The sequence below is a fragment of the Pleurodeles waltl genome, chromosome 9 (genome assembly GCF_031143425.1).
Source record: "Pleurodeles waltl isolate 20211129_DDA chromosome 9, aPleWal1.hap1.20221129, whole genome shotgun sequence".
NCBI lineage: Eukaryota > Metazoa > Chordata > Amphibia > Caudata > Salamandridae > Pleurodeles > Pleurodeles waltl.
The window spans coordinates 512239577-512252700 of record NC_090448.1 but is presented as its reverse complement, the minus strand read 5'-3'; the positions used below and the strand labels follow the sequence as shown (position 1 = coordinate 512252700).

The 13124-nt window shown below is 38.5% G+C and overlaps 1 long non-coding RNA gene across 1 annotated transcript in view; it reads left to right on the top strand.

The window, feature by feature from the left end:
• Positions 1-12761, top strand: part of LOC138259556 (uncharacterized) — a 114268-nt gene extending 101507 nt beyond the window's left edge. The window contains exons 3-4 of the long non-coding RNA XR_011198753.1: positions 7345-7445; positions 7538-12761. This is a non-coding gene — a long non-coding RNA (uncharacterized lncRNA). The remainder of the gene's footprint in view (positions 1-7344; positions 7446-7537) is intronic.
• Positions 12762-13124: the final 363 nt, after the last annotated feature.

Genomic DNA, 13124 nt, shown 5'->3' with positions numbered 1-13124 from the left:
GGGTCGTAGAGTAGAGTGGTGTATTGTAGAGTGGCATAGAGTCCATTGGCATAGAGTGCAGAGTACAGAGGCATAAAAAGCAATGTCATAGAGTGATGTGGTGCAGAGTAGATTCGCATAGAGTGCAGTGGCATAGAGTGCATTGGTTTTGAGTAAAGTGGTTAAGAGTGCCCTGGCAGAGTGTAGGGGTGTAGTGTACATTGGTTAGAGTAGAATAGCATAGATTGCAGTGGTGTAGTGTAGAGTGCTGCAGAGTAGAGTGGAGTGGTGTAGAGTCGAGTGGTACAACATAGATTGCAGTGGCGTAGAGTAGCACAGAGTGGAGAAAAGTGGTGTAGGGTGCAGTGGCATAGGGTAGATTGTTTCAGAATAGAGTGAAGAAAAGACAGAAAAAAGATTTTATACTTCAATATGCTTAAGTATGTAATGATGATAACGCTAGGCATAACGGCCCAAAATGAAATATGGCTTCTCCCTGTTAGCCACGCTGTAATCAAGCCCTTCATTACCTAGATAAAAAACATTAATCATAAATGTTAGAATAAGATACTCTTCTAATAGCAAAATTTTTGTGTGAAAAGGTAAAATCTAGGCTCAATCTCGACTTCACTGTTTCACCAACTGGTGTGATCGTAGGCAAATACAAAGATTGTGTTTCACAGAGTCTCCTTTCTAGCCTGCAGGCTTCATGCTGAGTGGGACTCTGTTTCCTCTTTAGATCTTCCTCTTTGTCCTGCAGCGCTCCCCCTCAAGGCGTCCTGCAGCGCACCTTTTTAAGGTGGCAGGTGAGAGAAGGGCCAAGGATGTACCCTCATTCCCCATGACCCCCACCCTCCAAAATCTGCGGGGGTACATCCAACGCATCCCCCACACTTCCTACACCCATGTCTACAGTTAATGTAAATACATTCAAACTAGTCAGATATGTAATAAAAGGCAGCCTGGTGGACACACTATGTCTCAGCCCCTCCCTAGGGGCACCGTCTACACTCACCCTGCACCCATCCAACACAAGCATCACAAGTCAGGTGACCATGCTAATGAAAGGGGCGAGGTGCATGTGCACTGGAATAGTTACCTACCTGTTACACTGGGGTTCATGTCGTCCTTTACATACTATGTGGGCCTAATGCACAGGACACAACAGAGAGATCTTTAAACAAGAGTTCTAAAATGACATTCTTTGTTTCTTTTTTCTCATAATATATTCAGGCCCATATTTATACTCTGTTTGCACTGGATTTGCGGATTTTGGCACAAACTAGGCGCAAACTTAACTCCATATTTATACTTTGGCACTAGACCCGTCCAGCGCCAAAGTTATGGAGTTTGAGTCATTTTTTGTACGTGAAAACCTAACTTTCGTGAATGACATGCAAGGTAGGCGTTCCCATGCAAAAAATTACATGTGTGCCTTATTTATCCTCCTGCGTCATTTTGACGCACAGGAGGAGGCGGACCTTAAAAAATGGCGCCCAGCCGAACTTGTGCCGTTTTTTAACACCTGGGTCAAGGCAGGCGTTAGGGGACCTGTGGGCTCATTTCCATGGTCTCCAACCATGGAATCAGTCCACAGGTGCCCTTCCCTGCCCCCAGGGACACCCTCTGCCACCCTCGCCCACCCCTGGAGGACACCCATGGATGGGGGACCATCCTACGGGTAGAGGTAAGTCGAGGAAAGTATTTTTTTTTTTAAGGTGGCGTAGGGGGATAGCCTAACTTGGGACCCCCCTACATGCCACTGTGCCCAATGATCATGACCAGAGGACAGGAGTCCCCTGGGCATGGCCATTGGGCAGGGGGGCATGACTCCTGTATTTGCTAAGACAGGAGTCTTTTCCATGGGGGTTGTGCGTCAAAAAAGGACGCTAGTCAAGTTAGAGTCACTTTTTTTTACTCTAACCTGACTTGCACCATTCTTTGACGCACAACCCCCAGTCTTCCCTATGCCCCCGCTGCCCGGTTAGAGTAATTTATTTTGACTCTAACCAGGCCGCAGCGCCGGCTACCGTCATTCCTTAAATATGAGGTCCAGCTGGCTCATTGGAATGGCGGTAGCTGGCGTTAAACGTTTTGATGCAGGTTTGCGTCAAAAAGTCTAAATATCAGCCTCAGTGTGTTAGGGTAAAAACTATGGGCTTGATATATGCATCCTCTTTACCCAGTCTTTAGAAAGGCCACAGATGTCGGTTCACCCAACCCCAAAATAGCAGAAGTGACATCAAGTAACTTTGGACACCCATGACGTCAAAGGAAGTAACTCACTTGTGGCCCTAACTCAGCAGGAAGTGGCACCACTACACCTTTGCCCCTAAATACTCCCCACCATGTGCAGGCTATCATAGAGTAATGCACTTTGGCTCCTCAAAAAGTTTGGAAAATGCGCTGAGATTTCAATAAGATTTTGCGTAAGAATTTTCAGATGCTGATCTGAGCCCTCAATGAAGGGCTGGAAATGTAATAATTTTTTAGGAGGATTGCAAATTGAGTGTAGAACAAGTGAAACATATGGCTGTAAGAAATGGTGACTGTCAAGAGTGATTTACTCACTGCGGCTCAGGTCTTTTATTACCCCTTGCCGCCATTGGGCACAAGAAGCATTGTTGTGCTTCTGGCTGCAGAGATACATGAGTGCAAGGCAGGAGAATGGCAGCAGGGGCCTGCTCACAGTTCTTAGAGGTCACAAGAAAGTTTCCTATTGTTGTAGAGTACCTGTTCTTCTATTTTGCTTCATTAAAATAAAAAACTTGCCACCATAGCAATTGAAGATGGCATTGTTTTTAAAATCTACCAAGTGAAGATGTGAAATGCTCATTTTCACAGCTTCTCACACTCCTATTGATAAAAAGTGTTACTCAAAGTGCCACTCATAAGCATGATCACTGGAACTGTGTCATTGTGTGGCTGTTGTGTTTCCTCATGTGTGTACAGTACTTGTCATGTAATCCACCTTCTGTTGTTAATTTTCTAATCTTAATAACAAATAGTTTGTCGTTTAAATGGAACAAAAGTAAAAAAAAAAACATGCCACCAATAGTGACACATAGTGAAAGACTTTTTGCAAACTAGTTCATTGGTAACCTGTCATTTTCAGTTTTCTGTATTGTGTCAGTGACAGTAGTGACATAAATTAAAATGTAAAACTGGAGTAATTATACTACCATAAAAGGCGCACCAATGATGATACATAATTTGCCTTTATTTGCCTGATAATTTAGCCAACGATATTGCATAATTGGATCTACAATTTCCCAACAATTTCGGTGACCCCAAATAAGATATTAAAACAACAAACTGAAAATACGAAAATATTACTACTAAGCAAAGAGAATACTTGGCACCTCTGCTACATGTCTCATTTTGCTCTGGGGGCTGTGCAAAATGTTGCCAATTATTCTTTTTTGTTTACTCAGTGGTGGGGCAGCTAACATATCTGAGGTGACTGAACTATTGTAGTGTTTTTTCTTTTGCTCTTCCCCCAATCTTTAAACAAGCCTCCAGCATATTCAAAATACTGCAGCTAAGCTGGTTCTAGTTTGCTTTGGATGTCTGGATTCTTAATTCAGGTTGCCCGTTGTTAAGAGGTTTAGGTGCTGATTTGGAGTTTGGCAGGTGGAGGTAACTTCGTTGGTATGGTGGAGTGCCTTACTCCCACTATAACCTCTGCCCGCCAAATATAGAGCTGCCTGCCAGCCCTAAAGGAACTCCAAAAAAATGTCAGGAACCGCCCTCATGGCAGTTCCTGTCACTGTATTAAAGGTTTGGTACTGTCAAAATGATAGTACTATCAGTCAAACTTCTAAAATGTTTTTATTTTTGAAAAACACAAAAACTAATGACCCCAACACCATGGGAGCTTTCCATCATGTGTAGGGACCATTTAAAGTTTTCACTGTCCCTTATCGCCACATTTGTCATGGCGTTAAGATAGAGTAAAATTTGGCCATTCGACCACCCACTCTAAATTCCATCCACTGTAAATTGGAGTGGTGGGCGAATTACCAAAACTCTAATGGCCCATACTCCATCTGACCATCAGAGGAGAATGTCACTGACGAAAACGGAATGTCTCTATTGCTGACATACTTAAGGACTGACCGTCTGCAAATCAGGAGAGCAAACCTTCTGTTTGGCAGAGTATACCAAACTCTAAACCAGTATTTTAGTTTTAAATGTTTGTGCTTTGAACACTGAGCTTTCTATGATACAGGGCCCAGCTACCTCAAGTAAATATTCATCCACTACCTTCCAAGTTGCTATTTAAGACCCACAGAAGCCTTCCTGCTGGTTGTCTGTAGGTTTGAGTGGGAAACTCTCAGAGATAGGTCTTGTTTTGTCACAGCCACCAAGCTGTCAATTTCACTTCCATTCATTCTGTGTTAAACTCTGGATATTTGACGCATTTGTAAGTCACTACAAATCTAGCTTTAGTCACAATAGTTTTGGTTTACCACCTTTTTGACTGGCTAGTCTCCTTTCAGCCCCAGGACACCTGTAGAGGTATTAAAAAATCTTTTAGCATAATACAATATACCATAATTCATTTGTATCCACTAGAGAATGATCAAGAAAAATATCAAAATCCCTAGCCTGCAATTTAAACATACTGTGGGCCTCATTTACAAGAACCTGACACATCATCATTGATTCGTCAGACTTCTTGCACCTGCCTCACATCCCCTAATGACTCCATGGATGCGCTATATTTACAATACAGCGCTCCATAGCGACCATTTTCACAGCTGCATCAGAAATTCTGATGCATCAGTTGGCGCTAAAGTGGCACATTGCTGGAGTAGCATCATTAAACTAACACAACTCCAAAAATGCGAGGAGAGTCTTAATGGAAAAAACCCTGCGTCAATTTTATGCCTGGTCTAAGCAGGCAGTAAAAGTTTGAGGCAGTAAAGTCATACAGTGACGTAGTGAAAAGTTGTAAATTTGACTGCCTCAGTTCTACATGCTTTTTCCGTGGGAGCACCTACCCTGCGTACAACAGGCAGGTATAATGTGGTGCAGGGCTTTACAAACTAACGCATTGGGCCCAATGTGTCAGTTTGTAAGATGGAGAAGTGTAGTGCACTGCTAGCACCATTGCTGTAAAAAGAAATGACACAGCAGTGATGCAACGGGCTTGTAAATGGGGCTTGTAAATAAGGCCCTCAGTGTTTGTGGACTTGCAAGACCCTGAAGGGAATGTCGCAAGGTGACACATTGTTGATCAAGTTTCAACTGTTCCCTGTCCCCAGCTAACAGCAGCCTGGAACACATGCTATTTTACAGAAATGAGAGACAATTGCTCTGAAGTTTATTTTTTATTTGTATTCCTCTATCAAAATGTCCATCTCTTCTGTGAGTCTTGCTGGCTTTGAACACTCTGAAGCCAGGGGTTGCAAGAGCAGTGTCAGCTGTAGCAAGGGTCAAGCCCTGCAGATTCAGAGAATTGGCTTATGCACACCCATCTAGACTCTCTGCAAATGTTTCATTTAGCGGTGTCCCAGGGTTTGTAACCAGTGCAAATTGAAGCACATTCCTCATTCATAGAGGGTTGCTGTTTAATCTGTCCCTGGTAAGCCCTCTGTTTCCTACAGTGGTCTTGATCTAATGTAGGGGTGGTGGAGGAGGAGGTCACTATATTGTATGCAATATACCTCATGATATAAGGGATAAAGTATCTCCTGCTGTACATTCTAAGAATATTGGCGATATCCTTATCATGTCCTTATCACATATGCCAGGGGGTACTTTATCCCATATAATACATGGTCACACCACTGCCTTTCCCACAAACCACTTAAAATCTTGATGCAAAGCTCTTTCATATGAAAGAGAGAGCATGTTTTTCAATATTAAGAGGTAAAATAAAACCTGCGGTGCAAAATTAAACACATCAAAAACCTGTGAGACATGTCTTGCAAACAGATATTAGAAACAGTTAATACAAGTATTTTTATTTAAAAGCTGCAGTAGTTTGGAATGTGTAGAAACATGCAGAAAGATTCTAGCTTTTCTCTAACTTTCTAAGGAGTGCAGCAAATAAACATTCTTTCTGCTTGATAGTGTAAGCCAGAAAAATAGAGCAGAAGAAAGAAAAGCAACATTCCATTTTTGTTGCTTTAAACAGCCGCTTTAGTTTTGCTCTGTGACCTGACCTACCTTTTACCTTGGCTGCTCACTCTGGCAACATGCATCGTGACATCAGAACTCAACTTGATAACTTATAATAATCGAGTTCTGACATCTTTTCTTCATAATAGGCGACTGAGTGCAAAGTCACTGATTATAAAGAAATTAGAGGCTGACATCTATATAGGGATTACAGAATCCCATGAATGATAAAAATATCTCATCCATTATATAGTCTACCATTATGGTGTCAAAGTGAATGTGGAGTTCACAATAGTAAATCTATACTTGCCTTGTCATTGTAGTGGTAACTGATGTAGTCAATGCAATATTGTTGTAAACTGATATTGGTGACCTTGATATATTGACATCCAACCCAAGCAGTCAACAGAAATATCCCACTTATTCATTGCATAGACAGTAGTTCATCGCTCACGGCATACATTTTTGGAGAAATGCAGATTCCAATTCCATCCACTACTATAGGAGTAGAACTGTATACTTATGCATGGAAATATATAGGTCCATTATGGCCAATATATTAAATGTTTCTCTCCTATGTGACTTGAGTATGTGGTGAGAGGCTGATGACCTCAGTGGGCCCTGATCATGATGCCCAAGTGGCACATGCGAGCTAGTGTATAGCACAGAAGTAGACTCATATCACTTACATTGTAATACCTGCAAGGCCGAGCCGAAAATGTGAACATTTTAACTACGCTTGTTACCTGGTCATCTCATTGCATGCACACCCTCATCATGAATTGTCACAAATGGGTTCATAAACTGTTCAAACACATTTCCTAGGCAGTGTTTACACCCAGAAATATGCCAGCTTTGTGAATTGGTTCTGTTGTAAAGGAAAATACTAAGAAAAATCTAAGAGGGTTTGGTGATGGGAGACCCAACACATTCTAACAAAAATATGCATTCATTACATTACATGAAGAAACTGAAATTGTGTCATGATATTGAGTTTTTCCTCATAAAAGCACATTTTTCCAAAGTACATTGGCCAAAAGATATATATTTGTTTTTATACACATATGGAAAGTATCTGGGAAAGTGTTAGTCGCCATCTATCTTGAGTTTCATTTAACCATGTGTAGGTACTCACTCCTCCTTACAATTTCAAGACCATTAGTAAAGCCTATAACAATTTGTGTTCAATCACAGTTCCCACCATGAAATGTTATTTCTCCTGCTTTGTTTTCACAGCTGATACATTCTGATTAACAACGTCGAAAGTAGCCTATTTCAAGAGAAAATATGCAGAGGAGGAAGATGTACACAAAGAATATGAGCAATACTTTCCAAAAGTGAGCTTCCTTTTGAATTTGACGTTACTTAATATCAATATTCTTGATTCTTGTTTTTCAGTAGTTACACCTTTACCATTTCAATATTTCAGCACCTGATATTACCCGAAGATCGTACTTGCATTCTGAAACTCTCTCTGGAGAAGCTTAGGTTCCTTGAAGACCCAGAAACATATTTGAGGAGGTCTGTTTTGATCAACAACTTACTAAGGAAGATACACCTCGAGGTGGAGAAGGAGAGCTATGATTACTTTAAAGATGAGCCTTGTTGTAGGACTGCATATGCTGATGCTAGAAAACGGCTGAAATTGATGGTTCAAGATTGCTGTTCTCAGTCCATTTATTATGAGGAGCTACATTCCTATCACATTGTGCCTTACCCTACAGAGAATGTAATTTATGGGATAGGGTATACAAGAAGTCGCTTGGAGCAGAATTCTCAGGTGTTGATTTAGAAAGTGAACAAGAGTGTATTTTAGATTCTATGACGCTTGTTTCTAATGGATGAGCTATTGCTTAGCATGTGAAAATTCAGACCTAACGCAGGAGATTAAAGAAAGGATGAAGTATAATGTGGGTGACAGGCATGAGGCATTTTTCTTTGATGAGAATGACTAGGAAATTGTTTGCTCAGAATATACATCCTTAACTACTTCTTTAGAGTGGGGGTACCATAAAAGTAGAAATGTATAAAACTGTTTATCAGAACTGAGCAGGTCATGAAGTGGACAACAGTAACGTTCTTAAATGATTATATGAAGAATTAGCCAAAGCAGGGTCATTGTTATGTCAGGGCACTTTAGTACGGTTCACAATTTGTCATTAAAAGACCTTGTGGTTCCTGGGGATCAACGAGCATCTGCAATGTAATTTAGTTTGTGTTGGCCATATAAGCTTACAAGTCATAACATATTTGATTTAAAATCTTCCAAACTATCTTTTTAATCAAGGTAGACCAACCATTTTATGTTCATACCAATTTAGTAAAATGATAAACAATAACATCAGGCATACTGTTTTACATCAAAGTGAATCATGACTAAAGGCTAACCAGTTTTGCAGTAGATCTAAATTAAACAGTTAGGACTACAGCCACTGTGTCATTATTTTTGCTTTTCAGCTTACAGATTACAATTATCATGAAACATGTTCAGGTATACCCTTAGGAATATTTGCAAATATGGTCCAAAACCCAGAATTAATAAGCCTTCATGTATTCATCTTTAATGAAGACATTGGCTATTTGCTAGATTCACACTACATAAGAGTTGATTTGTTTACAGATTATTTTTTTCATGTGCAGTTTCCCCAAATAAAATGTAATGTCTCACTACTGGCTAGCTTTGATTTAATACAACATATATCACATTTAGAGACAACCAAAGAGTGATGCCAGGTGAGGATGACTCCAACGCCAGTATATTATATAGATGCTACTTTATCAGTATTCTAAACATATAGCCATATAGATGTAAATAGAAATGACCAGTTCACCTTAAAGTAGATCATAGAATATAGCAAAGTGAAGTCTGAGTCTTGGGATGATGGCCTTCATTTGCCAAAAATATATTTCTATCAAAGGATCTTGATTAATATTCAAAAACAGCGAATATCCTCCCCCCATATGTGAGTTCATAGAACACTGTCTAAGTAAAGAATAAATTTTTTTTTCCAAAATAGAAATATGGGAAGAAGAGTAAAAAGCCCATTTTAAAATGAGCATGTGTCTACACCACATATAACAGTATGTTCCTCAAAAATTGTCTTTAATGCTCCATTTTTCAAAGTCAAAAATAAAAGGATAATGCTCTTACAGATTTGGAGCCAATCATAGAAAAAACACATCAACCACCCCGATCACAATATACAGCAGAGCTACAGTTAGCCCATCAGTTCTTTTTTTCTGGCCCAGTGAGATAGATCCAAGAACTTAAAGTTCTGGTCTTTTACATTTCTTTTTGAAAGAAGTTTGAATGAAACCTTTGATTCCCAACATTTCCACTTGCTTTAGATTATGATAACTTGTCTTCTAATATGTAAATTTCCTTTTCACTTTCTTGTTGCTTCAGTTTTCTTTCATATGGAGTTCCCTATATTTTGATAATGATTTGTCAGGTAGGAGTCACCTGAACGTTTGATATATAGATGCCCGCTTTTTTTCTCTTTGTGTTCATCTGCAATTTGTGGTATTTGGTATTTTTCTTTATGCAGAATTGGGGGAAATATTGAATTGTTGCTAAGCTTGGGGTGTGTCAGGGGTATTTGCTAGGTCGATGATCAGTGGAGTAATTTGGACCTAAAGAGGTGAAGCCCTTACCAATGCCTTGCTGGCCCCTTCCTCTTGAAATCATCTAAGGTCCCTCAGATATTTCTTAAACTTTTAAGGTCTGGCATATATATTGTGTCCTAAATATAATTTACAAAAAAGTCCTATTTAATGTAAATGTTTATTAACTCCAGTGGAGACATATTTTTTTTAACAATGTTTAGGGCACAATATTGATAGACTATTCTGAGAACCATATTCTAGCACCACACCCATTTTTATCAGCATTGCCATCTAATGTAGGCTGCAATATTTCAGGCCTAGTTCTTTCTTTGTGAAACAAGATAACTTATCTCAATTCTTGGCAGAAACGTTTGTAAATAAAAGGTTTCTATTTTAGTGTAGACAACAAAAATTATACTATTTTTGTAAATTGCCTAGCTTTTAAATGGTTGCTCAGCATATAGTTGCACCAGCAAAGCAATAGTCTGACAAATGAAATGAATGACTGAGGCAACCAACATACATCTAAGACTAAAAGAAAGATGGGACAGTTTGTCAACTTTTGCAGCACAACTATGGCCTCCAATATGTGGGCAATTACTAATGCAACCTTTACTAAATTTCAATTGTAGTGACAGGTTTTTATTTTACAATAAGTATTCTTGCACACTATGGATTAAAAAAGATTTAAACAATGAAAGGTTGAATCTTTTTTTGGGAAAGTCGTGTTAGTGTCAGCCTATTTAGTGTCAACTCTCCCAGTTGTTTCACTTTCTACAACAACTCACATTCCAGTGATCATTTTTAACAAACTGCAACTGTTGCAATTATGAGCCGTCAACTTTGAGCCCAGGTTGCAGCTACATTGATTGAAAATCCAAAATTATTTTATGGTGTAGATGTATTATTCGTCTTTATCACTTATTGTAGTTGATTTATTGACCCTTTTGAAAGTGAAAGGCAGGTAACACAAAAGATCTAATCTGAATTACTTGATGACATGTGTCTTTATAGATTAGATAACATAAATCGTAGAACACTAACTAAATTATGAAGCTAGGATTCATCGTCATTTTTTAAATCCAATTAATGGTGCCTCCCATTGCTGTTGAACTATAGCATGCATCTGCATTATTTCAACATTTTGACTAAACAACTCAGCAAATTAGTGACCCCTTTAGCTGTAATTTAAATAATCCCTCAAGTGTAAAGGCAAAAACAATTCCCTGTACCTTGTTATGTGTATTTAACATTCACCACAGTAAGCATTCCAGATTGTCCCTTTGTTTGATGATGTGTGCTTGGGTTTTCAGCAGGGGTGGGCGTAACATGTGTAATTTCAGGTTGTGTAACTATGTGAAAATTGCCAGAATATTACACAAAATTACCTGTAATTATGTAAGATGCATATTTCACTGAAAAATTACCCAAATGGTCTGTTTGGGTAAAAAATTCAGCTCAAACTTTAATTTTGAGTTGATTTCCAGTTGCTTGCGCTCTAAACACTGCCTCTTACATTTAGATTTGTAGTTTTGCATTTGAAAATTTGAAACAGTCAGTTCCGGGAAAATATCTACCTGAAATGTTTGTTCACTGCCCATGTTAAAAGAATGCCCGCTTGCGTTCAAAAGACTGCTGTTCTCATTCAGATTTGTAGTTTAGCACTGAAAAGTTTCCTAAACAGACCACTCAGGGAAAACATCTACGTACAATTACCCGAACATTATTTCTTGCCTTAAAATTTGTCCACAAATTATGAGATGGAAAGTAATTGCATAATGTTGGTATTTTCATGTAATTATGTTATGAGAAGTTATCAAAATAATGCCAATTACTCCAGTGTAATTAAAGTTAGGCCCAGGCCAAGGTTTAAGACTTATTGTGATGTAACCATACATCGCAAAATATAAGCAAACATCATCTAACAAAGACGAATTATTGAATGCTTATTGGTGTTGCTTATTATATGTAAGACTGGATAAAGAGAAATGCTTTTTTTCTCTGAACTGAATGAAAAATATTTCTGCACGTAAGCTTAGCACCTTTGTTGAGTATGTAATCACATTAATTGTGAATAGATTTTGGTAATAACTTCTGACTGTGAAAGAATGAAACAGTTTTGTAGGTTGCAACAAAAGTACAGGAGAAGGATACACCTTCAACACTCTGTTTTCACATGTTTACAATGATTTCATCAATGTATATACTTGACTGTGTCCATATTTAAATGGAAACCTGTCTCTGGATTTTGGGACAAGCATTATGTTTCCATGATTGATTCTAATTAGTGCAAGCTGAGATGCACTTCGAATGTGGCAGGGATGTCGTATGTGTGTAATCAACATGTTGACATATTTTTTTTACAAAGAGTAGTTTCAATTATCCAGGCTTCTTTTTTAAATTACTTTGGACTGCCTTCTGTAAATTATTGTAAATATAATGCAGTTGAGCCTTGCCATAATTGCCTAACAGCTACAAGATTGTATTTTTGTATGTTAATGTAGTGTGGTGTCCTAGAGTTTATGCCTATTAAGCATCTCCAACAATTGTTCTGCCTATTTGTAGGTTACTTTAAATGAAAATAATTTACTTGAGACCTCTTATGGAGAGATCAAAATTCTCAGTGATGTTTGTTTAGTATAGTCAATGCTACTGTGCCTTCTAATAGTCGGCCAGTGTGTATCATCCTTGGAATTGATAAACATACTACACAGTAAAAATTTACATTATCACAAACTAAACATTTTATTGATTCTACATTTTGGAGCATATATAATAAATGATGCAGGATTAAGGATAGCCACACATGAGCTATCCCACCATTATTTTGACTGAAATTTATCTCAAAATGGTTTCAGAATGTACAGCATATTATCCTGTGAGTTACTAGGGTTTTACGGTAATTTATGAATCTTATAGGAGAGTAGCATGTACTTCTAGTTGGCAAAAACTGCTTGCATTGTTCTTTGCATACAGTTAGTGAAACCCCTCTGTATTTCTGTGACCCAGGTCTGCATTCCACAAATAAACACACTATGTAAAATGCTGTTCTTGTTGACATTTGTGGGAGTTGGTAAAAAACAAATGATTATACACAGCAATGATGATGCTCTGGCCCATATCCTTGCTTCTCTTCTGCAGACAGACCTTTTTAGGGCTCTCAATGTGTAAAGGGGAGTTAAAATCAACACTTCAAATCAATTAACAGTGTAACCTATTTGGTCACTCATTAAACCCCATAGACATAGAGTAAAGTTCAAATGTTTATCACAAATTGAGGGCCAGAAATATGTAAATGAATCTCAAAAGCATTATATAAAAGTACAGAATCACCAAAGTGAAGTAAAACTTCTAATGAGATTAAACCATGGAAGTATAAGGCATACAATAATTTCAGTTGCAGCAATGCA